The following is a 27,635-nucleotide window of genomic DNA, read 5'->3' as shown; positions in this document are numbered from 1 at the left end:
TCCCTATGAACCATTTTTTTTAAAAAGCAATATATCTACAAAATTAACCCCTGGACAGCTTTCAAGGCTCTCTCCCTTCCATAATAACACGGTCACAGTTAGAAAACACATCTTGATGTTTAATTACTGCAGACAACTGGGATGTCTGCAGTATCTATGCTATTGAAAAGACAACAGTGATAGTATCACCAGGTCTGCTACGATGTACATGAAATGCTGCTGTATCCTCTGCTGTGTGTACCCCATATCATGTAGTGAATAGAGGGGTCACAGTCCCTTAACCTTTCCTGTTCCCATCCCATCAGATCCATCCCAAGAAACATTATTAGGATAATGGTTCTTCTGGGGCAAGATAGTTACCTCCTAAATCAACATTACTTCCTAATGAATAGCATTTTTTTTCTGTGGAGCTCTTGAGTTGGGCCTAGCTCTGCTTAATTTAAAGTAGCTGTGTTGACATAATATATTTAGACTTCTGTAATGTGTTTGACTTAGTACTGCACAACATTCTGATTAAAAACAATTATCGCTATACAAAATCGGTGTTGTACATATTAAACGGCTCCCAAACTGTCTCAACGATAGCTTGTGGAAGGGAGCTGTAAATCAGGAATCATCACTCAGGGGAAGTTTCCAATTCCTCTGGGGTCTCACCGCAGGTTTGGTGAGACAGAGCAGAAGATCCAGCAAAGGACGGCTGGTATAAAAGACACAAAAGGTTGATTTCAATAGTAGGTCAGGCCATGCAGTGGACAGAAATCATCCAGCGTCTGCTTTCAATGTAACAAAACCCAGGCTCATAATTTAGGCTATACTTCTCCAGTAAGTGCTGTATAATAGAAGTGAATTAATCTGAAAATGCTGGAGGACGTCACGAGAACCCAGCTGAATGTGACCCCTCAGAACAGTGTGGTAACTGAGGAGGCTGATGTGTGACCACATAAAAAAGGAGGGTGAGGCAGGTTGAACCACTTCCGTAATGGCAGCCTCTGTCTGACAGAGAGACACCATGTCAGTTTTTGAAATGTGCACCTTTTTTTTTTTTTCACTTTTTTATTTTTTCTTCTGTGAGTGGTGCCCCTGCCTGGGAGCCAGTAGCGGGGGCCTCTGTGAGGAGAGGCCTGCACTGCCTCACACAGGCTACAGCTGGTTCCAGATTGTTCTGTGGCGGCCCCACCTCAGCACACCTGAGGCCCCCAGCGACAACGGCGCCTCAGGGACAGCGTATTTAAGAAACAGCAAAAAGTACTGCCTGGCAGTGAGGAACGAGGGAAAAAAGTGTGAGAAACAGCAATGTGAACCCCAAGGACAGAGGAGAAGGATAAGGAGATGCTCTGAGCAGGTATTGCCCCGCCGCCTGCGGAGGACCTAACATGGGAACAGGTGGATATTCCTGAAGAAACTGCAGCTTGTGGAGCAGGGGAAAAGCGTGAGGAGGAGGCAGTTGGCAGAGAGGAGCTGTTAGGTACAGACCACAGCTCCCTTCCCATTCCTTTGTGCTGCTGAGAGGAGGGGAGGAGCTGGGAATGTATTAGTGGGCTGAGCCTTAGGAAAAGGGGGTGAGGAAAGTGAGGATTTAATTTTGTCTTTGCTTCTCACCATCCAAATCTATTTTAATTGGTAATAAATTATTTTTTCTCCAGGTTGAACCTGTTTTTCTTGTGAGAGTAATTGGTAAAAGATCCCCTGTCTTTTTGCTGACCCACAAGCTTTTTCATCCTGCTTTTTTCTCCTGTCCTGCTGAGGCAGGGGAGTGAGAGAGTGGCTGGGTGGGCACCTGGATGCAGCCCAAGGTCAACCCATCACTATTTCCCTTCGTAAAGGGTTCATAATACACATATAAGGATCTGAATTGGTAAATTCAAGGTCATCAACCTATTAATCTGGCTGAAGAGAAGGTTTTGATGTATTTTAGACATAGCCTGTATGAGGGAACAGACTGCATGAAGTACAGCAGGTAACTCCTTAACATAACAAGCAAAGTCAGGATAAGATCTCGTTAACTTTACTTAAACTATAGTGACTTATTTTAATTGAAGATATGGCCCTACAAGTCATTGGGAAAAATAGCTGTCCTGTGTTGACTTTGAGCCAAAATACAGTAACTTAGCAACTGAAAGCAGGCTGAGACCTGGTGGCAGACAACTGGAGCCAGCAGAAATTCAGGTCAGACTTCAGGTGCTAACATTTCTCAGAAGAAATAACTAAACATTGGGATGATTTGCTGAGAGCTATAGAAGAGTTTTCATTATTTCTTTTGATGTTGTTGTTTTAATATTTTTCTAAAAATCTATTAACTCCTACCACAAAATAAGAAGATGATGCAGAATTACCAAGTGACATATTTTGACCTGGATTATACTGGAAGTCAAATAGATAAATGTAGTAGTCCCTTCTGGTATAAAAATTCCATGAGGCTGAATGAGATCACAGCCCGCTATGATAGCGTTTGCTGTCTCCTAGCACCACAGATGATTAGAGGCAGAATTATAGCAGGGTGATTTCATGTCAGAGGACAATGCTTTATTACTGTTTGATTTACTTAGTAATATAAGTACATTGAATCAGAGCAGAGGAAGTTGTTTTAGAATTAGTTTTTTCTACTTAGCTCAGTTATTTTTCTTTAGTTCTTTCTAGTGACCTTCATTTGAGTATAAGAGTTTCTGTATAATAGAGATGTGAAATGTTTCTTTAAATTATGACTCACCCAAATGTAGCACTAGTGAAACAGCAATCTGCCAGGGGGACGGAGGAAATTCAATGGACTTTACAACAAACTGATTAGTTCTGGAATGAACTCTTTCTGTAATTTCTGTAAAGATGCTAACAGCTGCTGTTGATTACTAGGTAATCACTGGTAAGATGGGTTTCTGTACTCAGAAAGCAGGAAGGAATTTATACCATTTAATTTGCCCATGTATAAGGTAGATTTAATCTAATTTGGGAGTATAGGTTCTCTCTACAGTCCAATGGAAAGAATTAAGCCTCTCCAAAGATGATCATCCCATCATAAGATAGGTTCCTGAGATAGGTGGACCAACATAACTTCTGGAGATATCTGTAGTGCTATGTATCATTAGAGTCATCCTAAACAGTTGCCTAACTTCTAGATTCCAACAGAAAAAATACTCACTGCTGGCTTGAGCAGCCTTGTCTCTGCCTATGGTTTCAAATTCCATGCTGCCCATTTAGTAGCACCAGCACAATAGTTTGTGGACCTGTGTCATGTTTCACTGGGGAGCTGTCCTACTCCCTGCTGGAAGGGCATGATAGAAGGCAAGGAGATATGGTGGAGGATAAGTAGAGCAAGATGACGAGTAGGTGGGGGCTGCTGCCCAGGAAATCTTAATGCATTTGTAGCCTTGAGCAGCTAAAGCTGGGGGAGAACCATACCTAGGTGCTCACACTGATCACAAAACCTATAAATAAGCCAAATAAATAAGAGGATTTGTATTTGGAAAACTTGTTAGCATTTGATGTAATATGTCTACAGCAGTACAAGAGATATGGGCAACATAGGTTAGGGAATAAGATCTGTAGCTGTGATTTAATGAGGGTGGTGATCCTTAACTTTCCATTAAGGCTAATTCAGTAGTTTTCCTGGGCACTTAAATTCACATGAAAAATACATTCTTTGCTATTGTATAGTTTCTGTCACATTAACCCCTGAGTTCCCCACCCTCAAAGGTAACACCATTGTATTCCATACAGCAACATGACATATCTTCAGTGAATGCATTGCCCTTGAGTACACTAGGGGTTAGTTAAGCAGTATTTCAGGATGTTTGATTACCATGTTGAGTTAATTAATGGGCTGCATGCGATCTCTATTAATTAGACCATGCTCAAGCCTTGATAAAGTGTGTGTACTTATAGTACAGCATAATAGTTTCACAAATCCCCTAAAAACTGTGGTTAATTACAAGCTCATCATGATTTCAGGATCTAAGGGAGGAAAAAAAGATTAAATGCTTTATTATTTTTTTTTTAAAAAAAATCGTTGTTAAATGGTTCTAAGAAAAATCTTCCATGAAGTGAAAGCAAGGATGCTTTTTTGAAGATGAAATGGTTTGGTGAAAGGATACAATTTTTCTTTTAGAAAGACAGTTTTGACAGTTTTCCTCTAACTTCATCATCTTATGTGTATGTTTATGAAATTCAAAATAAGAACCCCAAGACCCTTTTGCTTTAAAACTCCGGAGAATGCACTCTATTTTTGTATCTGTGGGGTGGAGCAAGCTTAGGAAGGAAAAAAAAAAAAGTGGGTAGACATTGCTTCAGTGTCTTTCTCCTGTCAGTGGAAAGACAGTAACCTATACTGTTACTATTTCTTTAAATTTGATAGGTCTACACAGCAGTGTAAAAATCCCCATTTTAAATGCCATGAGAAGACACCTGCCATTTCTCAAATTGCAAGTTCCCATTGTAGCAAGAAGCCTTGCTCACTCCTGCAATCTAGATTTCATCCTGTTGTCCTTGGTTCTGACCAATTTGACTGCTAGATTCTCACAGACACTCAGAGGCAAAGACATATGACCACATTTAGCAGGTGGACTAAATAAATGCCTACACTCTTCAGGCAGAAGATCACATATTTAGGTTTAGTAAGACAGAGACTGCTTATCTGCCAGCTCTGAAGGGTCAAATTCAAGGGTGAACAAGCAAATTAAACAGAGCTAATTGACAACTGTCTGCAGTGGGGAATCAGTAGCTGCCAGGCAATCTGTATGTACAATTCTCATATATATAATTTGCCAGTTTGCAGGTTGGCTTTTGGGTTTGTGAAGTAGGAGTCCTTGACTGGTAAAGTGGAGATGTGACTGGTAGGGAATCCAACGAGCAGCTTCTTAGTGAACATAATTATTTATGTTGCAGCTATAGAAAAGTCCATAGTTTTTCTGTTTGTATTGATCCAAACCCTTCAGTTCATTGCCCTTATTCTGGCTCAGCTGCCCTTATAGTCTACAAGAGCTTAGGTCGAGCAGGAAAAAGGCTCATTGTGTACCATAAAATTCTTTTAAAATATTAGCATTTAATATTAAATGTAGTAGTTAACATTATTATATGTATTTATGATATAGAATATTTAATAAAATTATATTTAATTAAAATTTGATGATCTACATGTGTTGAGGACTGGCTCGCTGCGCGTAATCACATTGATATCATGCAGCTGCAAGATAAGGAAATGGCGGATTACCGCACCCAGCTGGTCTAGAAAAACAAGAGCAAAGGCACGTACGCAAGGCTTGTCTGGGAACTCTTGTGAGAAATCCCAGGCAATTAGAAACAATGATAGTAGAGGGCATACTGCCCTGGGAGTTATAGTTAGATTAGAAAGGGGAACTAGCGGATAGAAGAATGCGGAACTAACAGATAGGGCAGTAGATGACGCTTACCAATAAGGAGCTTGGCTTTTGCAATATGTATGAGCTAATTATCCTGTACACGATAAAAGACAATTGAGCTATCCATTAAAGCTGAAGCATACTTAACACTCATATTGAGCGTTTGTGTCTTCCCTCCGTCGGCAACAAATGGCGCCCGAACAGGGACCTTGCTGGACGAGGACCCGAAACGAGTAAGCTGGTTTTAGTCGACGGAGAATAGAGGAAAGCCGGTTCTGACTACGTAACCTGGATCCGCGGAACACAAGATTGGGGCGAGCAGAAGGCGACTCAGGAAGAGCGCCCGGGACGAGCCCATAGCGGGTCCCGCCGGAACGCCGCGAACGGAAGCTTTGTACGGGGGCAACGGCACCGTGAGTAAGCATGGAGAAACAAGCGGCAATTAATTTACTTAAGTGCTTTTTAGAAAAGCGTAAGACGCCAGATATAGATTGTCGTAAAGAGTTACCGGGGCAGACTGCCAAGGCTTTACCACCTGGCATATTCCTGATCTGTGGAGATCGAGCCTGGCAGGGAATCCCAGCAAATGCGCACGGGGGGCCATGCTATTTGGGACGCTTGACTTTGTTTGCCCCTGACCTACACAGTCAAGAATTGCGAAACATTACTCAGCAATGGAAACGCCGAACGAGACGCAGTCTCAAAACTTTGGGGAAACAAGACTAGAAAATTGAAGACTGTTTTTCACCTGTACAAAGAAATATTAAAGGGTGGTCTTAAAATTTGAACATTGGTCTGGAGAAAAACCATGGTGTTTGTTATGGACAATTAACTGTTAAAGTTATTGTAAGTTATCTGTATTTAGCAGAGTATTTTCAACGAGTGATCTGAGCTGAAATTGGAGACTATTAGTAAGTTATGTTTGGAAGTTTTAACTTCAATGAAGTAATTATTTGCTGTGAAAGAGACAAACATTGAATAACTGAACAAAGAGGGTGCAATATCTTTGTTTTTTATGAGGCTCCTGAGAATAAAACCAACTGAAGCATTTCAATTCACTTGAATGAGAAACGTGTTTAATTAAAAGAGCCCAAGAAGACACTGGTATGAAAGGTAAAATCTCAGAGGTTGGTCAGTTAATGTGGCACACTTGCTGGTCACTTTGTAAAATGTAGATTTGAAGTACAGTGATGAAAACATTAAATGTGACTACGCAGATACTCACAGAAATGGCCCAGGACCTGGACAGCTTGCGACACGCTGTGTTACAGAACAGAGTGGCGATTGATTTTCTACTGCTGGCACAGGGCCACGGGTGTGAAGAGCTCGAAGGAATGTGTTGTTTTAATCTCTCGGACCATGGCGAATCAATCCACGAGCAGCTGAAATGGCTGAGAGACCACACCAAGAAGATAGTGGTCCAGAATAATTGGCTTGATGAACTGTTTGCAAGTTGGTTTGGGAACATGGGAGGCTGGTTATTGGGTCTGATAAAAGAAGGGCTACGCTTACTGCTAATAATTGTCCTAATTATAGTAGCGGCGCGAGTAGTATTTAGTTGCCTAATAAAAAGGCTCGAGCAGTTAACTAGTAGGGTTTTTCTAGCAACAGTAAAAAAAAAAAAAAAAAAAAAAAAAAAAGGGGGGGGGGTCAATGCCACACGTGCTCCTTATTGCAATGCATCTCTTTGCTGTCATTATACAAACTATAATAGCATCCTTCCTTGCGCCAGGAGCCGCTCTGCTCGGCTGTGGGATCGACTGTGGAACGGACGCCCCTAGGTGCACCCCGAGCATTTTTTCCTCGGAGGGGTCTCCACTCTCAGCCGCTCACCACGGGAGCAGACAAGGACCTCCTGAAGCTGCACACAAATTATTTTAAGTGATATTGTCTTGTGGTATGAATGAGAAGTGCAAGAGGCCTCTCTGCGTGATTGTGTGATTGTGTGATTGTGCTGTGCGAGTAAGAAGCAGTATCGCTGCGAAGCAACATTCCTAGCGCTTAGTGGCTTGTTGACTGATGTAGATTCTAGTAGGCACACTACTTTACAATCGTAGTTCTGCATGAGATTTTTGACCCTGTTGCTTATTGTACCTTGCTTATTGCAGTGTGTGCGGTGATTGATAGAAAAATCTATAGAAAGCTTTTGGTTCAAAATAAAAACGGGGGAATTGTTGAGGACTGGCTCGCTGCGCGTAATCACATTGATATCATGCAGCTGCAAGATAAGGAAATGGCGGATTACCGCACCCAGCTGGTCTAGAAAAACAAGAGCAAAGGCACGTACGCAAGGCTTGTCTGGGAACTCTTGTGAGAAATCCCAGGCAATTAGAAACAATGATAGTAGAGGGCATACTGCCCTGGGAGTTATAGTTAGATTAGAAAGGGGAACTAGCGGATAGAAGAATGCGGAACTAACAGATAGGGCAGTAGATGACGCTTACCAATAAGGAGCTTGGCTTTTGCAATATGTATGAGCTAATTATCCTGTACACGATAAAAGACAATTGAGCTATCCATTAAAGCTGAAGCATACTTAACACTCATATTGAGCGTTTGTGTCTTCCCTCCGTCGGCAACATACATGGAACTGAATTTGTGTTTAAATTACAGCTTTGCTGTTTCCTCAGTTACCGAAGAACAGAGTCCTTGTGCAACATTACATATTGCCTGTTTACACTGATTCACTGCAGCATCACTTGGCCTCTTCAGCTATACCTCTCCATCGGATGAAGGCTTCTTGCATGGAAGCACCAATGTAACAGTAAGCTTGAACTTAAATATGAACTTTAAAATATTATCAAAACAGATTAGAGAGTATTTGTTCAGTTACTGTCTATCCAAGTCATTTTGCAGGACAGGAAAGGCAATCAGCTTCATTTTAGGAGTGCTGTTTCACTTTGCAAGCACCTTGATTATGATAGATGCAAATGCAAGTCTGGCTGCCTTTAAAATGGTGGCTGATCACAGCTCTTAAGACAGTTTAAAATTACTTCAGGAAATGTAATAGTTGCTGGGGAAAAGGTAACATGTCTATCCAGACAAGTGGTTTGCCTGGGTAGAGAAACAGATTGTTTTCAAAAAGAAAAGGAGGAGAAACTCAGAGGAAAAAAAAGGCAGAAAGAAAGGAAGAATAAAGAAGAAAAACCTACCTCAGTAGGAGCTGATATTACTCAATATTTCTTACAACAAAGCAGGAAGAATGATTCTCAACACTGTTGAATCAAACCATCATAAAAGAAGTTTTAGTGCATTGTAAAAGCAAGATAAACTTTTCCATTTCCCTGTAGAAACAAGCAACAATCTTGAAACACAACAAATTTCTCCTGCTTTGACTTCCTTTTCTCAACCATAACTGGAGTGTGGCCAGCAGCAGGACATATACAAAAGTAAACTACCAGTTCACAAAAGACATGCAACATTATTTCTGTGTAAACTCACCTCGAGCACAGGGATCCCTTACTGTTTTCTGCACTAGATAGGTGGCAATCAACAACGTATATTTAGTATTCCCCTGTACCTTGTAGCACAAGGAAGGACAGCAAAGAAGAGCCAGATGTAAATGTTGGAGGATTAATTTTTAGGAGGCTGACAGCAGGTGAGTGAGGCAGAGATGAGGTGCTCACAGCAGCAGCTTTCCAGTAGATGGCTCCATTATTATATATCAGACTGTCCTGCAGCTCCTCCACCTTTCCCCAGCAAACTTGTGTTTTGTCTCAAGCAAAACTTTAACACAAAACAGATGTACACATTTTTGCCATATCATTGGGCACTAGTGTCAAGTGTAGGTGTCTTTTATTATTATTAGTTTTTCCCCTGGTCATAACATGTAATTATGAAACTATCATGACATAGAAACTTTCAATACAGAATAGACCAGCACTTGGCAAGCTGATAGTCTGAGGACTGATAGCTGATGGAGAGAGTTCTACTGAATTATTGGTTGCACGTTTATTCAAATAAAATTTAACAAGATCAATTAAAGCTTTTTGTTTAATGCAAGATTACTTCACAAATGTTATTTCCAATTTCAGAATTTTTTGTGTTTTGTTTTTTGCAAAGAGCACAATATGGGATTGATGAGTCTTGTTATTTTGCCTATAAAGAGGTCTTAAATGCTCACAAATGCCTGCCAAGTGCAGCTATTCAGTTCTACACCACAGAACGAGATGAGTTTTGCTCGAGTTATAAAATGCATTAATTTAAGATTATACCCCTGTATGCTGTGGAACATATGTAGGTACAGCACAAAGATGACAATTTGTCAGGCCCTTCTCCAAGCCCTTTCTGTGAAGAATGAGATACCATTTGGATAGATTACAAGGGAATAGAAATTATACACTCAAAATCGTGCCTTTGTTGCTTAACAGTGCAAAATATTGTTGGTATAATTATTTTTGTATAGTCCTCTTGCCCTGTGGCATCAATCCAAATGTGATTCCAACTCTACCTGGCTTTAACCCAAGACCATTCCACATAAGGCCCTCAGGATCCTGATTCTCTCATTCAACTATGACCAGTGTCTGTGGTTTTGGTTCAACATACAATGATCTGTGCAGGGAAATCCAAACATTGTTCTAGTTGTCAGTGGCCTTCTGCAAAAAATTGTATTGATCTCTTGTACATTGCCAAGACAATTGTATATTGTTTTTCATAGACATCTCCTATGTATCTGACACAATTTTCCCATTTCTTCACTTTAGCCCCTGATATTTTCAGAGCCATTATATCCTTCTGTTTAAACTCCTGATACAGTTATTGCATTACATACAAGCAGCCATGCACGCAAGTAAAGTATGTTTCCAAAAAACCTTTATTAACTGGGGCACCAAATCCATTCTGAGTAGCACATAATTCAGAAGGGAGCTGGAGCATATGACATATAAGCAGAGGGCAGAAGAACAGGATTTGTTTAGCCTTGAAAAGACAAGATTGAGGGAGCTTTAATTACAGCTTTCCAATACATAAAAGAGGATTAGAAATAAGTCAAGAGTCAGATTCTTCTCAGAAGGGTACAACAAAAAGGCAAGACACAACAGTTACAAATTTTAACATGAAAACTTCCAATGGGACAGGAGGAAAAAACTCTTCACATGTGAACCACTTGTTTAAACACTGGGGCAAGGGCCGGAAGAGTTTGTGGAATTTCTGTCTTGGACATTTTCAAAATTTGAATGGACAAGTACCTTTGCAACCTTATACAACTCCCGAGCCAACCCTGCTTGGAGTGGGAGCTTGGATTAGATGAACTCTTGAGGTTCTTTCCATAGAACTTCTCCCCAACATCTCTTCTGGGTTGTTTTTTTCACTTCACCTTATAAGAAGTATTCTAGAACAGTTCTAGAAGTTTTGGGTGAAGAATGCCAGGACAAATCTCCTTGGATTGGAAGGACTTGGAATTTGTGATGCTCTTTAGATCTTTGAGAGGGAGGAGAAGGGGAGACAAAATCTAGGTATGGATCTTAGGAAAGTTCATTTTTCTACAGTGATGGGTTTCCTTGTTAGAAAATGTTTCTTACTGCCAGAGAAGCAACAGTATTTAACCGTAGCCCTTATTATTTGTGCTGAACCCAGTCTATTGAATAAGTTGTAGCTACTTCCCGTCTAACAAGACTCCATTCTTGCTTTCCCAAGTCCTCAAACCCTTACCTATACTTTGATGTCTTTAAAAATTAAGTAGAAAATGAGCATGGTGTCTTATGCTAGACTGTACTACTGAGCTGCAGAGTACAGTTTTCTGGAGCACCTGAAGTTTCCTGGATGGTAATGGTTCCTTCCATTCGGGTCCTAGCAAGATTAACGCTGGACCCCTTCAGATGGTGCAATCTGACAGATCAGTCTTTGACTGAATCAATGGTGCCCTGATTCAGGAAAGTCCTGAATCACCACATTGTCCTGTAGTTTGGTGTATAAAATAAATCCTATGGATTTTTCTCTGATGTTTTCCAAAGAGTTGAAGAGATGTGGAGTGTGGGCACTGGTCACAGGAAAATTAGAACTTTGGAGGTTTATGATTCAGTATACATTTTTAGAGGCCACTAAGGAGGTACTTTTTACATTTGCCTACAAACCTTTGCCACAACATGGAGGATATTTTCTCCCTTATCAGAACTTACAGATAGATAATCGAGTCCAAGCTTTTCTCAGAAATAACTTGCAAGAAACAGCTTTTCATGCTACATAACATAAACAATTGCTAAAATATGCAGATCAGGAAAAGTAATGATGTGTAATACTATAATGTTTTAAATGTCTTAATTTAGTTTATAGGCACTCCAAAAAAATCTCTTAAGGAGCCAAGCATCAATAATGTGAGCCTGTGCTAGCTGAGTAATTACGTCTTGGTGCTGAATTCTTAAATATTAATTTGCTGTATGCTATTCATCATGTGCAACACTGTAATCTCTGAAGGAGAGGCAAAATCAGGGCTCCAAAGTAAAAGGAGAGAGTAACTTTTTCAGCCAAGGTTCAGAGTTGCCAGTTCTTTAGTCTTGCATCTCCCACACTTCCTGACAAACATGAATATGACAGTTTCCAGTGCCCATTTGTGTGGCAAGTTTAAATACTGAATTAGCAATATCAGACAACATGACATCACTACATACTCTTCAAAGCACTGCTGTAGCTTACTAGTAGAAACCAGTTTGATGTGATGGATGTATGAGAGAAGGTGTGAATCTCTGAGATTCTTAGAAGTATACTGATTTGCTCCTAAATTACTCAAGAATTGCTTTTATTTCCTTGTGAGGTGTCTAAAGAAATACTCATGGGTTTATTTTTGCCCTCAGCAAAGAAATGCAGTTCCTGTTGTTAGTGGGGTCAGTGAATATCTTTGCAGAACAGCTTCTATGTAATCAAGTCAGGATATATTTGCATTGCAAAGTGCGGTATGGTAAAGACACCCAAGGTAAGGTCAAATGAACGAGGTCAGATACCAAAGGCACTTCAGCTGCAGTAGAATACAACCACCCCAACTAATTCCCTGTGCCTGATAGACTGTAAGGAAACAAACAAATATTTAACTTTAAATCCTGAAATGACATATTTTAAATTGATCTGACACCATATCTCATGCTTTTCCACTAGGAAAACTTAATTTCTTGGACTTGAGCAATTCTCTGTCATTTCAGAGAGGCAAGCATATCTTAGGCAGGTAAACAGAGGAAAAAATCAGTATTTCACGTGCTCTGAAAATAAATAAAGCTGACTTGGAGAATCTTCTCCTAGATTGAGCAGGTTGTATTGGCTGGGGGGCAGTCTTTTAATGCAAATCTACCTTCTGGCGCTATGGGCACACTGCTGGTTATGGTCACACTGTAGTCATACTTTATTATGGTTATGCTGTGGTCATGATTGCTAGCTGTAGCAATCACTAGGATAGCAGGTTAGGGTAATCACTAGAATGACAGGTTTCTGACTTGAGAAGGAAACCTCAGCCCTGATGGAAGTCTCTAGTTCTGCTATTAAGATGATTTGTACAAGTACACCGGTGTGCTTAATGGATAATGCTAATAAACACTGGGATGGAAAAAATAAAACTGCTTTTACTACTCATTTGGTGTAGGATTAATTGTAAACCATTAGAACCATTTGGGGCCTCAAGGATCTAATTTAAGTGGTAAGTCTCCACACAGCTTGTGAAGTTACAATACCTAGTGGCAGAATTATGAATAAAAATCACTCCTTTTTCATTGTGCATCATGATAAAAAGTGCTCATTTGACAGGAGAGGTCCATCAGGGTGGATGTCTTCCTTCATCTGGAAAACAGGGGATACCTAAAGTTAGGCAGAGAGAATGATCTTTTCCAGTGGTTTATCCAGTAGTAAAATAAGGATAATTCTCCTTACAAGTGTGCTGTGGAGTGCAGGAGTTTTCCAAAGTCCTTCACAAATTTCCTGCCAAGTTTAACAGTGAATCTATGAGCTAAGATAGAAATCTGTGAGTGGGTATTAGATATTTGCAGCTGCCTGAAAGGCTATGCCTCTCTACCCCCTCTGGGTATTATGAAGTTCTTTCTTTTTTTTTTTTTTTTAATCGTTTGAGAGGACAAAACTATAGGTAACATCTATGTGGAAAAAATATTTCTATATTTGGTCTCAGTTTTAACATCTGTGGCCTTTCAGCCAAAGCTTTCATGTCCTTCTGCCTTTACTTGTACTTTTCCTGTTTGCTCACACCTCCCGTCACAGCCTCCTTCATCCTGAGCTAGTTGGAGTACACCAAGAGTGTGTGCATGCACCACATGCATGCATGCTTAGTAAGGAGCAAGTAGACAAGCAATCTTGTTCTAATTCATTGATTTCTCAAAAAGCAGAGTCTCTTGGGTATGAAGATTAGAAAATGCTACAGCATAGTCAGACCAGAACTCTGACTGGCTATACAGAGAAACACAGTGTGCTCCTTGGGCTGATCCTTCAGGGAAGCACATTTTCAAACTCTGCATCATCCCATTTGGTAGTTGTTTACCTTTTTTTAACATGAAATTTTTAAATGATGCTTAATCATACCAAAGAGCTTTCTTTTCCTCAAACAAATTATGTATTTACATACAATTCTCTAATTGCTTACTGTATGTTGTCTTCCAAATGTAACACCTGCTTGGGGATGCTGCTAATTTAGATATAACAAGATAAACAGTAGAGTTCTGCATTGTATGAAGCAGGAGAAAAGTCATTCTTAAAACATAATTAAATAAGATTACATAATAATAGGAATAAAAATGTTTTTTCATATTTCATGTCTGCTTCTATAGAATGATTTATTTTTCTATTGATTACAGGCATATTTCTAGGAAAATGTAGCTTCATTATATGACAGAAATGAAACTAAAAATGCCTCCTGTTTAAAAAAAAAAAAAAAGGAGTTGTTGGTTTAGGGCTGGTAGGTGGCTTTGCATCCTGCTTTAGTGCTCTGGTAGGTGCAGATACCTATGTCTTTTCTGAGTGACAGTACCGTGGTGACTCCTTCATCATATGCTTCACTTCTACATCTGCCACTGTCCTTTTACATCCTTGAATCTTCCTTTATAGCTACAGCTTTGCCCACCAGAGTGAAGATGAAGCATGCTGATTTTGCTCTGTCTCCTTTTTGCTTTCTTTTGCTTTCCCAGGTCTTATTGCAGAGACCTCTCCCAAACCTTTCTCCTTCATGTGCAGCTCCTGCAAGTACAGTGGAGAGCAAATATTCTTTGACCATCGGGAATTCACTGGCAGGGCTAGGTCAGTGTTGGTAGATAAAGCTGTGTTTGTCCTACTGGAAATCTTGCTGCAGTTCATAGTTGTTTCCTTTATTGACAAAAATGAGTTTCTGTTGCATTCTGCCTGCTTGTCTTGTTCTGCTCCATACGTCATAAACTAAAAGGCCTATCTGGTTGTGGCTGCAAAAACGTTGGCTGAAGTGAAATGACCTGGGCTTAGAAAAGCATTCTGATTTTCACAAACCGTGTTTTGAATATTGTACTAGACCATTCATAGAAAATAACTGTACAGTGATATTTTGTAATGTTTTTATTCCTACCACTCAATTTCATTTGCTGTTTTTTGTTCCTCTCTTGGAAATAGTTTTTCTCTTCTGAAGATCGGAAAGTGCTTCACAAATTACTGTTTTCTCAAACTCATATGTAGTTAAATGTAGTTTGCCTCTTTTTAAAAAATGGAGGGAAAATAGGCTGCCTTCTTTGTCCATAGTGTACAAGCAGGTTGGTTCCTGCTTGGTTTTAGTTCATTCAATGAGTTTCTGAGTTGTTGCGAACCCAGTTCGCCATAGCTCCAGAAACGTGTTCCCTCTCTATCTGGGGCCTGATTATCTGCTCTTTGTATTCGTACCATGAACGACAGGTTCCAAGCTGCACTGCCAATCTGCCTACCAACCTTAAAACCCCCAAAGCGTGTTTAGCTGCCCGTCTGAATCCAGCTACATCCATTCCCTCCCAAATGCCTTACAAAGGGTTCCCCTGAGTTCATTAAAAAATAATAATAATAATAATAAATATATATATATATATAATGCAACCTGATAAGCAAACAAATCCATCACAGAATGAGTTTTAAGTGATCTTTGTGTACTCACATCTGAGTCTAAACCAGAACTCAGATCCTGTCCATGCTTTTAGCGTTTGTTTCATTTGTTTCCACTGTGGAGCATTCCTGCTTACGTAAAGGTTGCTCTGTGAAACCTAGAGGAGTGCCTTTGATAAGTGTGCTGTGACAAATGGTAGTCATGCCACATGATGCCTGATGATGAGTGATCCCTGATTTCTATGGCTTGAGAACTTTCACAGAATTGTATAAAGTCACTCTGGATTCTTTTTTTTTCCTGAGGAACATATTTCATTTTACACATGGATCTTACTAAATTCTAAATGAGCATATACGGAAAGGACAGAAGAGGGCTGAGAGGTAATAGTGCCTTTTGCTTCTTGCTTGAAGTCTGTTCTTTGCTGTAAGCAAGCAAATAGCTTTGCCACCTGCAGCCGTTTGCAAGCCAAAATGAAATGAGCTGATGTTCTCTACCCTATTCCAAGCATACAGGTGTCCACTGTATGAAAAGTGTTATTGCCATTGGCATCATTTTTAATAGTGTCAGCACAGAAACCAAATGGCTCTGGTTGGAAATTGCCCTTTACACTGAACTGGGGCATGCTGGCTGGCAGTAGGGATGAGCTTTGACACAAAGCTGCACCTCGTTAGGAAGGAAACAGGATTTCAGTCTTTAATGGTGGTAGTCCAACATCTGCACCCAGAATATGACTCAAAATTCATTAAATCGCTGTGGTATTTTTATAGAATGCAAAAACCTTTACAGAAAGCCCTGAAGTCCTTGTTAGAAAGGATGCGGAGCTTGCATTTGCAAGGCAGACCTGAGTTTCTCTATCCTCACTCACCTTCTTGTCTCTGATAGCGTTGTTACCCACATTTGCTAGGAATTTTGTAGTGGAAGAAATGTGCTGCTCATGAACCAAAAACATTTTGTGGGAATATATTTACTAGTCTTGACGGGAAGGCTGTCTCAGACCTCAGGTGGAATTTCATTAGTATATTAACCCTACTACAGAAGGAAAAAAGGCAGCTATCAGGGCACTTCTTTGCCAACTTAATCAGCCAGGATTCCTCTCATTGTGAGGACAAGAGGTTACTGTGTTCACAGAACACAAAGCTTTATTTGTGTGTGCTTAATTTTTAAGCATATTCACATACCAAAGCAACCTGCCTTGCCTACCTTTTGTTGTATCCAAGAATCTAAACATTTTCAAAATTTGAAACATTTTTGTAAGGCAAAGAAACTGCATTGCCCTCAGCATTACATTATAATTCTTTCTCCCTGTTCTACCCAGGTCTTGGACATTTTTACTAGTGTTATTATTGTTTTGTTTGGGACCTAAGGATAGGTACTGAATTCTGTTCTGACAGCAAGATTTTGGGAGGCTTGATTCTTATAACTCTTCTAATACTGTTAATAAATCTGGTGAAAGGTGACCATAATTTCAGCTGCCATGTCTGAGAATTGCCTATTTTAATCTTATTTTTGGCTTCTGAGCAGTGCCAAAAATCCAATACAATGAAAGCAGCAACAGCAGAGAACCCCCTTCACCCGAATTCTGGTCCAGTGCAGAGGTGAGCCTGAGAAAGCCGGAAAGTAAAGGTTGTGCAACAGCAAGAGAGTCAGCAAAATACAAAAGCCTGGATAAAAGCAGAAGGAAAAAACGTCAGTGATGCAAATCAAAGCAGAAAGGCAGGTGAAAAACAGGCATCGAGGCAGTCGAGTTAATAGGGACTCAGAAAAATCATGTTATCATTTGGTTGGAAAACCCATCAAATGTGCTTGGCAGGAGAAATTTATTTAGATATAACTTCAGAAAATCCCACAAAGGATCCATTTTGACATGTGAATGCCTCACATTATCTATGAACACACAGGTGGCTTTTGGATGCAACATGCTGCATAACAGATGCCTTTGCCAGTGTCTCAGGAGCCACTCTTTGTGTATTCATATTGAGCCAAAATACTTTGACAATGCAAAAGATTTGGGAAATGCTGCTTGGCTGATACTTATGTTGTGAAGCAAGCATTTAAAGCAGAAAATCAGGATTGTTTTCATTGGTCATTAGAGGATAGTTTAACTAGCTTACTGCTTACTGCTTTTATTCCCATAAAACTACTTAAAATAATTGTGGAGACTGAACCATTGCAAAATAACCCTTGTTTATACATATGTATATTGACATCACTGTCCAATTTGGTCTTTGGTACAAATTTCATTAGCACAAAATGCATAAACACAAGTTTCAAACAGCAATCAATACTTCACTAATATACCATAAAGTGCTATATCATACATTTACATAAATGATTAAAACTCCTGTTTTGCTAATGCATGCAGACTTGGTGCAGTGCAGATAACAATGCTGCTTACATGTCATTTATTAGCACAGTCACCAGCACTGCAAAAGTTCAGTGTTAGGGTTGAAGGAACTGCAGCAATACAGAGCCATTAAGTAAGAACTCTTGCCTGGAATGACAGAGTTCTGCTCAAAGAAATGCAGTATTTTTTTTTCTCCTTTTTGGGGATGAGTGTGATTTTGAAAACAAATCAACCCCCGTTTCAGCTGTGTCTGTTTCTGTGCTCTAAGACCGCTAGGCTTTAGTTTCCTGCAACAATTCTGTCGGAGGAACAATTCTGTGTTCATTTCAGTGATTTAAAGGTGTAAGGGAAGCGATGCTAGAAGCTAAGGAGCATTGTGCTTCTGGCTCGCAGAGACCTCTGTAAATTGAACTTTCCCATAGATAATGCAGAAATATTGTAATGATTACTGTGGGCTTGTGGTCCTCTAGTTTAGGTGATGCAGGTAGGAATAGCTCATATGGGACTTAAACTCCAACTACCCAGAACTACAGTTCTTTGCATGTCTTTCAGCAGGATTTAGATTAGTTCCTCAAAAGCAAAGGAGTTTATCCATGTCCCCAAATTCAGACCATTGCTCTGAAGTATTTGTAATCACTTCAGTATTTTCATTGCTATGCCTCTGTTTTTCCAGTCTTTAGCAGAAATGCATTCTTATTTCCTATTTCTGGAGGGATGTTTGCTTATTTTCTTTCAACTGTCCTGGCCTTTGGGAGGTTGAAACAAAAGGGCAGAGACCCCCCTGCAAGAGATTTTGCTTCACAGTGGTATAGTATGTTTTATTGCTGAATGATGAATACCAATTTAATTATACTTGGGAGCCCTGTTTGTGTTTTCTTTTGTTATGTCAGAACTGTGGAAATGAGTTTCAACTATGGTTAAAAAAATTGTTACAATACTACTATAAAATATAGAATTTCCAGTGTATCCAGCTTGTTCTACAGCCCTTCTAAATTGAACTTAATTAGGCTGCATGTCTCCTTTATTGTCAAAAATATAATACTTTTACATTCACATGTGGGATGTGGTAATGCATTAAATCAGGAGATTTGTCAATATCTCTAAACAGTGTCCTAAGGTGCCCTTTGTTGAAGCTCATTTTAAACTAGTGTGAATAACTGCTGAGATGATAATATGCCTTTATCTATATTTAGGATATTTATTATGGAATAGAACCAAGGGTTTGCCATAAGACAAGAATTTTTCTACTTTAAGACTTCTGAGCAGTGTTCGTATGCACAGATATATAAACGAGTATGATCACTATAAAATTTCTTTTGTGGCATGGGTGAAGAAGCTTCACATAGACACAATTTCCTTGAGTTTAGTCATTCTGTAGAAATATTATACACAACATGTGCTTCTGGTAGAAGCTGGTGCATTTTCAAAGACTTCAGTGAGCTTCATCACTTAAAATTTGCAGAAAAAGATTGGCCTTATTTTGTGGAAAATAAAACAAAGCAAAACACATAAGAACCCAATGCAAAATTCCTTTAAGTTCACAGAAAGTTGTAGTGACCTCCATGGGCACTTTATGAAGCACTAAAATTATTCTTAATACCTGCTTTTGAGTCATTTTATCTCTGTTGTTGCTGGTTCTTCCTGCACCCCCTTTAAACTTTAAGAAGCAATACTGGTATTGAAGTGATATTTCCTAAAAGTATGTGCTCTAGTTGACAAAATGTCAGGATACTTTTAAACAACAACAACAAAATAAAATGCAAGTGTATTTATTTTATCCTAAAGAAGTGGGATGAGATGAAAAGCCCCATTGTCAGACACCTATTGGAGTAGTGAATTAGGAAGCAGCAGTATACTATTCAAATTCAGAGCATAATTCAATAAATACATACTGCATATTCACATTCCACAACTAGTAATTACAAACAGATGCAATCACCAGGTCTTTTTCAACATCTTTACAAACCTCACCGAACTGTTAAGAGACCTCAAAGAGGAGTTAATTGAGACATACGCCCACATCTCAGGCTCTGCTCAAATGTGTGTGCTTTTAAAACTCGGCACCCCTCCCCCTAAATAAATAAATAAATAAATAGAGAAATAGAAGTGTGTGGGCAGGCAGGTTTTATATAAGGAGAGAATTCAAACTTCAGCATGTTTTCAATTATAGGAAAGAGACGACAATGTTACCTTTTAAAACAGACTGGGCCTAGCTCGTCAGTCCCCGTCACTTCCCATTGTGATGTGTAAACCGCAGCATAGAGGGTGCTAGGAGAGGTGACATAGTTACTCGGTGATGCAGAGGTGTCAGAGCAGTCCCTGCAGCTGGGCTCTTCAGTAGTTATAGGACTAAGCAACGAATCTGTTGAGGAAGACGATACGTGCAAAAGTAGGTTTCCTTTTTTTTCTTGGGTGTAATGATGTCATTTAGAAATGTCACATTTGCCTGATGTGTGGGAGTGGCAAACTCTACTCAAAGCTAAATATTATTTTCATAGATTTTAACAGCTTTTGAAACACAACTAACTTTCAGTTCCACCTGCAGTTTCCTTTCTGCACCCTTGGACAGCATCAAACAAGGAATTGTGATTACAAGAAATGTTCCATTTTTTTTGTGATCGGTATAAAGGTTCATGTCACAAAAGGCATAATCTAAAATGTGGGGGAAGTCGCGGAATGAACAGCAAATCTTTTTGTGAATAAGTTCAAAGCGTTACAATAATTGACAATATATACTTCAAACAGATGACATGGCGTGAAAATGTCTTTCACAGTATCAAATTAGTTATCACTTAATGTTCCAAATATAAAGCAACCATGTACTCCGTAATGCCATTCTGTTTTCCTGCTTTAAGAATGGAGCAGCATAGCACTGTCTATCAGCAGCATGAGCAGATATCTCATGGAGCGTGAGGAGTCTCAGATCTCTTGCTGTAAGGAGAAAGTAAAGATGTAGGAAGTCCTGGTGACTCTGAGCAGAGCAGGAGGGAATGATCAGGTTTTGGTTCAGTTTTCCTTCCTGAAAGTTCTGAAAGTTTGTAACTTCCTCATTGCTTTCTTGGCTCCAAAGATGGCATGGCATTTTCCTCCCCGCCCACATGTTTGTTTGCTGCAGGATTGGTAAAAGTGGTAGGTAATAAAAGAGGGATTTATGGAACACAGATGGATAAAGCATTAGTAGAGGCATCAGGAGCTCTGACACTGATTTATGGGACAAGTGACTTGGGGCCACATGCAGTAAACAGTTTGAACATTGTTCATAATCTTTAAATTACATCCCCAAACTATTCTATCTGAATTCGGTAATCACCAGACTATGTTTTCTAGTGCTTCATTTCTGTGTTAATGAATCTTTAATACCTCTCTGCACAGGGGCCATATTTAAGAGAACAGTTGGTGGGTATTTCTTTTCTGACAGTGTTTCCTCCTCTGAAAACTCCTCTTCCAGATCCTTTCCCAATCCTCAGGATATAGGTGTTCTGGGAAAACTCCTTGAACTCAATCTCTGATAGAAATGGCTAGGGAGACCACACCAATTCAGTCACAGGAATCATTGGTAGACATCTAATTTCTGATCATGCGAAGTTCCAAGTGGGAGCTGGTCCTAGGGCAGTGTCTTGAAATCTTCCATGGTAACATGCAAGACTGTATTTTTTTATTCTTCTCAAATCAGGGGTAAGGATAGTGTTAGAAACTTAGTGAAAGCTGGAACATAATGTATCTCAAAGGGATAAGCTACTGCCAATCAACTGATGAGCAGTATCATCACCCTATCTGCAAGGCAGAAGCAGTCTTGTTGCCAGGTTTCACTGAGTTCACAATTTTGCCTAATGCTGTTTGCAATCACAAGTGTAAGTTGCTCAGCCTGAAACTAGGAGCAAGAAATCCATTCCTTTTTTTTTTTTAAAAAAAAAAAAAAAAAATCTGCACCATATGCTGTGAAATACAAATTTTAGATACTCAAGGAAATTTTGAGTAGAAACTGTACTACCTCTGGGATGGGTGGTCCTAAATGATGGGAGCATGAGTATACTTCGTACTTAGGTACCTATATTCTGATTCAACCTTATTTTATAATCTTAAATAATTGGATCTATATTTTCTCCATGTTTTCAATGCTCATTTAACTTTGGAAAGCATTTTGTGATCAATGGGTAGAATGTGTTTATTAAGCATGAAGTATCACTTTATTTAGTTGATGATTGACTTGAGGGCCATGTATAGCTTTATAGCAGAGCATAAAACAAAGCAAAGAGAAAGAAACTATCATTCAGATGAATTACAAATACAAAGAGGCCTGTCTGCAGCTGGTTTATGCTAGCTGTATGAAGTGCCCCTCATTAATCTCTGGTAACAGGAAAAGAACCTGTTTTCTTCACATTTTTAAAATATAGCAGTCCCAGAGTCTCCTGTCTTCACCACAGGGATCTGGAATCCCAAAGTGGTTTCTATATCAAGACTGTGTAGAGGAGTCACGTCCCTGTGAGAAAATTCCTGGTGGGACAAAAGGCAGCAATTGCTCACTGTGAGCAGTACCATTCTGGGGTGTCTGAGGCAGGTGGGACAGCCCTGAATCTCAGAGTTACCTGAAGGTCAGTCTGGGCCCATTTTAGAAAGATGAACTACGAGGGAGTTATTCTCCCTTGAGAATATTTTTTGGGTGATATTCACTAGACCAGCAAGAAAGATGAGAGAGTCCCCAGGATGTTTATGGTGACAGCACATGGTCTGAATTTAAAATGGAGGACCAAATCAGCTATACATCAAGCAAAATTCTCATGATTTGAATTTCTGTAGGACAGGTCCCAAAGGCTCTTTATTTAACATGTTTCTGAAGTGACCAGCAGTTGTGTTCTCCTCATGCTGGCTGTGTGGCCACTGAACCAGCAGCCTTTAATTTGCTACAGCTCATCTTTTCTAGTCAGATCTTCACATTCATCCAGCACACCAAAGTTTTCTCATTTCACTTTTTTTCCCAAAGTGCAGCCAGTCATAAGCTCATAGATTCAGATATACTCTTCTAAGGAACCCCCTGCCTGTGCTGCTTCTGTATTCAACTAGATACAAGGGTCAGTAGTTTTCCGCACCACCATTTCTTTCTCATCTCTTTCTCTGCTTCTTTGAGCCTGGGCCAATTTTTCATTAAGGAGAGCTCAGCAGTAGAAAGAACACATGTGGCAGCAAAAGCAGAGTGGCTTTTTCCATTTCCTACTGCCATGTGATTTTTTATTTTGAAATCTAAGCACAACATGTAGCATGCTGTTCTTCGACTCAATGAATTGGTAACTTGCTTCTCTGTATGTTGTCACCAGCAATCATGAACTAGGGAAAGGCAATCTCTCCTAATACTGTTCCTTTCTAGGCTAGGGTAACAGAAGCCCTAGATGGAAGTTTATTCATATCCTTCTATTTAGACAGTCTCAGATGGTGATTTTCTTTGGAGAAAAAAAAAAAAAAATCAGTAAAATTTACACTTCCAGGATCCTGTCTAAACTCTGCAGTTTATTTCATGCCTCTAAGTCAGAATGGCATTAATCAAAATACCTGCCACAGAATTTCTATCTGCTACTTTACTGGCTAATCTGGACTCCCTGACATGTTCACATGTGTAGGTTAAATGAAAGATTGCACAACAGGGCTTAAGTTGTCCTTGCAGACACTTTTTTTTTTTAATTATTATTATTATTATTTTATTTTTCCCTGTTTGAGGCTGGTGAACAGTACATTCTTAACTGGGGACATTTCTTTCAAGTAATCAAGTGCCTGATTTGCAATTGGAGGGGCTGGAGTTTGAAGAGGGCTCTACAGGTATGGCCAGATGATCACAAGCAATCCAATTCAGAAGCAAGGCTGCCCATCTGTCAAGAGTGGTAACTTTCAACTAATGAGTGGTTATATCTTAAGACACCCTAACTTGGTCTCTTGTGATCATCTGTGTACATTCTTGCTCTTGTTGGAGGTACAGTGTTGAACGCTTAATTAAATCCCAAGTCTCTTAAATATTAGGGAAGGAATTCTGCTCCCTTCTACAGTCTTTTGGCTTCACAGCCCACAGTGCTGTAGACAAAGAACAAGGCTCTCGCTTAGCACTTTCTTAGCACAAGAACAACAATGGTTTATTGCAAGTGGCCACATTCAAATTCTAACATAAGAGGGAGGCATGTCAAAACGCTATCTACAGTCAGAAAAAGCATATCCAGAAAAAATGGTATTGTGGAGATGCTAAGCTGTATCAGGCTAGAAGGCAGCTCACAGGTAGAGCCTGAAAATCTGAAGAGGATAAATAGTCATTTGAAAGCATCTCTCAAGTACTTCTCTTAGGCCTCCTGGAGAATCCCCTCCCAGAAGTAGGTGCTGCCATGGGAACAGAAAGAAAGAGCCCTTTAATATTCTGTGCATTGAGTAGATTTGCTATCAATATGCTCTTAGGATGGTAGCATTTCTGAGCTTAATGATTAAAGATGCAAAAGTATGGTGTTGTACTACCCAATGAAAATTGGACCCTCCAGAGATTACAGATAAATGGCTAGATATCCGAGACCATAATTTGAGCAAGTTCCAGACCACTGACCAGAAGAAAATTCAACTACTGAACACAAAGACACGTTTGCAGCCATGAACACTATCTGACAGAGTAACTAGATTATATCAGAATTTGCTTACAGGCAAATGAAAGTAAATAAACCTGAAAAATTATCTTACAGTGTATGACTGTAGGTAGTGAAAAATACTGCTCATGAAGAATTATGATACAAGCAAGAATTACCTTTCTGTCCCTAATCTGCTCTCAAGGCTTCCTTTTTGTCTTTAAAATAATAATAAAAAAAGAAGCTACTACCTTAATATTTCTTACATGTCAGCTCAGACCCCCTTGGGTTAATACATTCCGCAGTCTTGTTGTTTCCTTCTCATTAAGCTAAATGTTTTATGCAAATCATCTGACATAAAGCCAGACGACCAATCTAGAAAGGCTGTAATTCCATCTGATGAGTTCATTCAACTGAAATCTGTACTTAATTTCCATAATTATACTACCCTATTCTCATAATGTGAACTGATTGCTGCAAAAACACAAAATAACTAAAATGCATTCAGATTTAAAATATGAAAATGATATGTCCCTTTGGGCACAAGAGTTATGTTTTACAAACAGTTTTTCTATTTTTTTTTCTTCCACAAAATATCTCTTTATTTAAGGCTGTGTCAGCCTAATTTAAAGACTAATAAAATGATAAGAGCCATTTCTAATGCAATTTTGTCTTGATAGTGAAAAAAAAAATGGAAGGGAGGAAAGGAGGAGGGGGAAAAGAAAATTGAGAAAAAATGACACCAGGGCATTAACAATTATATTAATGTGTTATGCTCAGAAGCCTGAAGATTGGTATCTTCCTTGTCATGCAGCTTAAACTTAGAACAAACTGGCTGTGTTGTTGCTGACAAGTCTAAGTATCTTCTTAATTATAGAATCAGCCAAATTAAGTCACTGCTGCACCAATCAAGCTGTAAAAGAGCTAGCGTAGCTGCTTTTCACATGGCTTGAAAGAGATGACAAAGGTCTGAGCTTTCTTTTGGGAAAATCATGCTTTTCAAATATGTCTTGTTTGGTTGTCCAGAACCAAAATGGAAATCTAGCTATGGAAATGCTAGCTTTGAATTGGATTTATTGTGGGTATTTGAAGGAATCTAGTCTAACATAGAGTGATATCTACTCAGCACGCTCTATCCAGCAGGCTCCCAAAGTATTCCAAAGTTTGAGCTCAACATAACTCCCTAAAAGACTAAGTCATTGAGTTTCTAGAAAGCCAGGCTTTTTATCTTTTTCTGTTTGGTTCTATAACCATGGTCTAACTGAGAATAGCAGTTACGATGTGTGACACTAAAAATGTGGAACAATATTCAAAAAACCCAGTTCAAAGGCAGGATGCAAAAGAGGCATTCAAAAAGTCTGACTGCCATTAACCAGACTGCATTGCCAACCTCTGTTGGTGTGCAGTCCTTGCCATTAAAGTGATCACTGAACAACCTGCAAAATTAAACTTGTGGCTGTTACCCAAAGAATAAGTGCAAACTGATCAATCCATCTCACACGTGCTATGTGAAAAGGTACGCTGATATTCAGAAGTACATGCTTCTGTTTAATATAAAGCCTCTTATTGTTTTTGTTGTGTCCTGCATACAACAAAGCATTTTTTCCTTGTATTACTCAGAAAGGTAGTGGTTAATTTTTGTTTTGGGTCACTGACTCTGTCAGGTTCTGCTAGTTATATACTGCATGATCTTCCTTCTCCACCGTCGACTGAGGGTCCTTTAGTATATCACGATTTGTGACTGCCCATTTGTCTATCATCTAGGATTTGTGTTACTGAGTAATTTTTCTGCACAGGGTAGATACCCTTGACTGATAATCTCTCATTAGGCAGCAATGCTCAGCAATTCAGTTCTACTAATGATAATTGTAATACTGTACTTCAAAACACATATTCTTTCTATGTAGGTGGAATAAGTATAAACGGTGGCTGTTTTATTTCTCTTATATTTTAATCACTCGTCTCAGATATTTCTTCTTCATCTAAACTTTTGTGTGTTGTAGTTGGTTTTAGGATTTGCTTGAACTCTGTGTGCTCTTAATTTGCAAGGAGCTGAAAAACAGAGTTTACTTTCTTGAAATCTTCCAGGGGTTCAGGTATGCAGTAGATGATGTTGCATATGATGGATGTTGAAACCAGTTAAATATGCCATGCTGCTGTGAGTATGTGCTATAATATTGCTTCAGGAATTCTATGGAATGGAGATAATTCTGTTGTTACCATGATGACCTTTCTAGGGAAAAAAGCAGAATCACATTATAGCTTTCTAATAAAAATAAGAACTAATCCTGTTAAATTCAAGCTCATCCAGCTAAATCACTTTAGCTTTCTCATACCCCTAGTTTAAATATCCTCAGCTGCCTTTCTTGAAATGACAAACACTCACAGATAAACAGCATCAGCCACTGCTGTGTAGGGAGAGGGGAGGCAGGCCGTCTGTCATCCTTTTCCAATAATGTTGACATATGCAGGCTTACAGCCATCTTTGGTCAGAGAAAAGTTCTTAGGGCACTTGCATTTGTGAAGTGGCTAAAGAACTACAACACTGGATTTCTGTGCAGTTGCCTTAGCCTCCATTTAATGATTTGTTCTAAGAAGGTATGTCTAGCTGAGCAGAGCTCCTTGCTGGGACACTCGCTGATTATGCTTCAGAAGAAAGAGTGTCACTTACTTAATTGTCAGCATCACTTCCTGGAGCAACTGGTTATTCCAGAAGAATGAACTCTCTCTTACCCAATTAGCTTAATGGACTGGAAGTGTCTAAACCCAAATGCTCACACCAGCTAACTGAAAAGCTTTCTGTACTGAATACAAAGGTTGTTCATAGCCTTATGGATTATTAAGTTTATACTTTGTAATCAGAACTCAGAAGAAAATATTGTTTTGTAAGCCAAGTTTTATGAATTTTACAGTTGAAAGGAGTCCCTTTAAAAAACTAAATTGCATTTTATTTGGATGCAGGATAGAATGAAGAGGCTAATGAAGCAAATTTGAAAAGGATGTCATTTGTTCTAAAAAGTGTTCGTCATTGTAGATTCCTCCATCTATTGGAGAAAATGACCTAATTTTACACAAGGTGAATCTAGTTCTGGAACTAGCAGTTTTGATTTGCATCCACTGAATGAATCTACTTTTACCAGGCTTATTTGCATGAAGCAATTTGGATGCAGCTTGGTCATAAAAATACTCTTGTCTGTGTTTCACTGGAGTTTTCTAACTGGTAAAGCTTAGTAATTATTTAATAGGAAATATAAGAATATTTTTCAGTGTCTGTGACTCCCTGGAATTTACCTTGAATTGATCTCAGTATGTTATTGCAATAGTGATCACCAAATACA

General features: G+C 39.2%; 1 protein-coding gene across 3 annotated transcripts in view; it reads left to right on the top strand.

Moving 5' to 3' along the window:
• The first annotated feature begins 481 nt into the window (after positions 1–481).
• Positions 482–27,635, top strand: part of LOC310905355 (uncharacterized protein) — a 177,283-nt gene continuing 150,129 nt past the window's right edge. Inside the window, exons 1-2 of one of the 3 annotated variants that reach the window (XR_014588956.1) lie at positions 482–2,166; positions 7,962–8,112. The gene's annotated coding sequence lies outside the window, so the exon portion shown is untranslated. Of the gene's footprint in view, positions 2,167–5,109; positions 20,100–27,635 lie in introns of those variants that run through there. The other 2 variants (XR_014588957.1, XR_014588958.1) reach the window with 2 other exon arrangements.

Source organism: Anser anser, assembly GCF_964211835.1.
Source record: "Anser anser genome assembly, chromosome: 11".
Classification (NCBI taxonomy): Eukaryota; Metazoa; Chordata; class Aves; order Anseriformes; family Anatidae; genus Anser; species Anser anser.
Note: the sequence above shows the minus strand (reverse complement) of the source record. Positions and strands in the feature narration are given on the sequence as shown.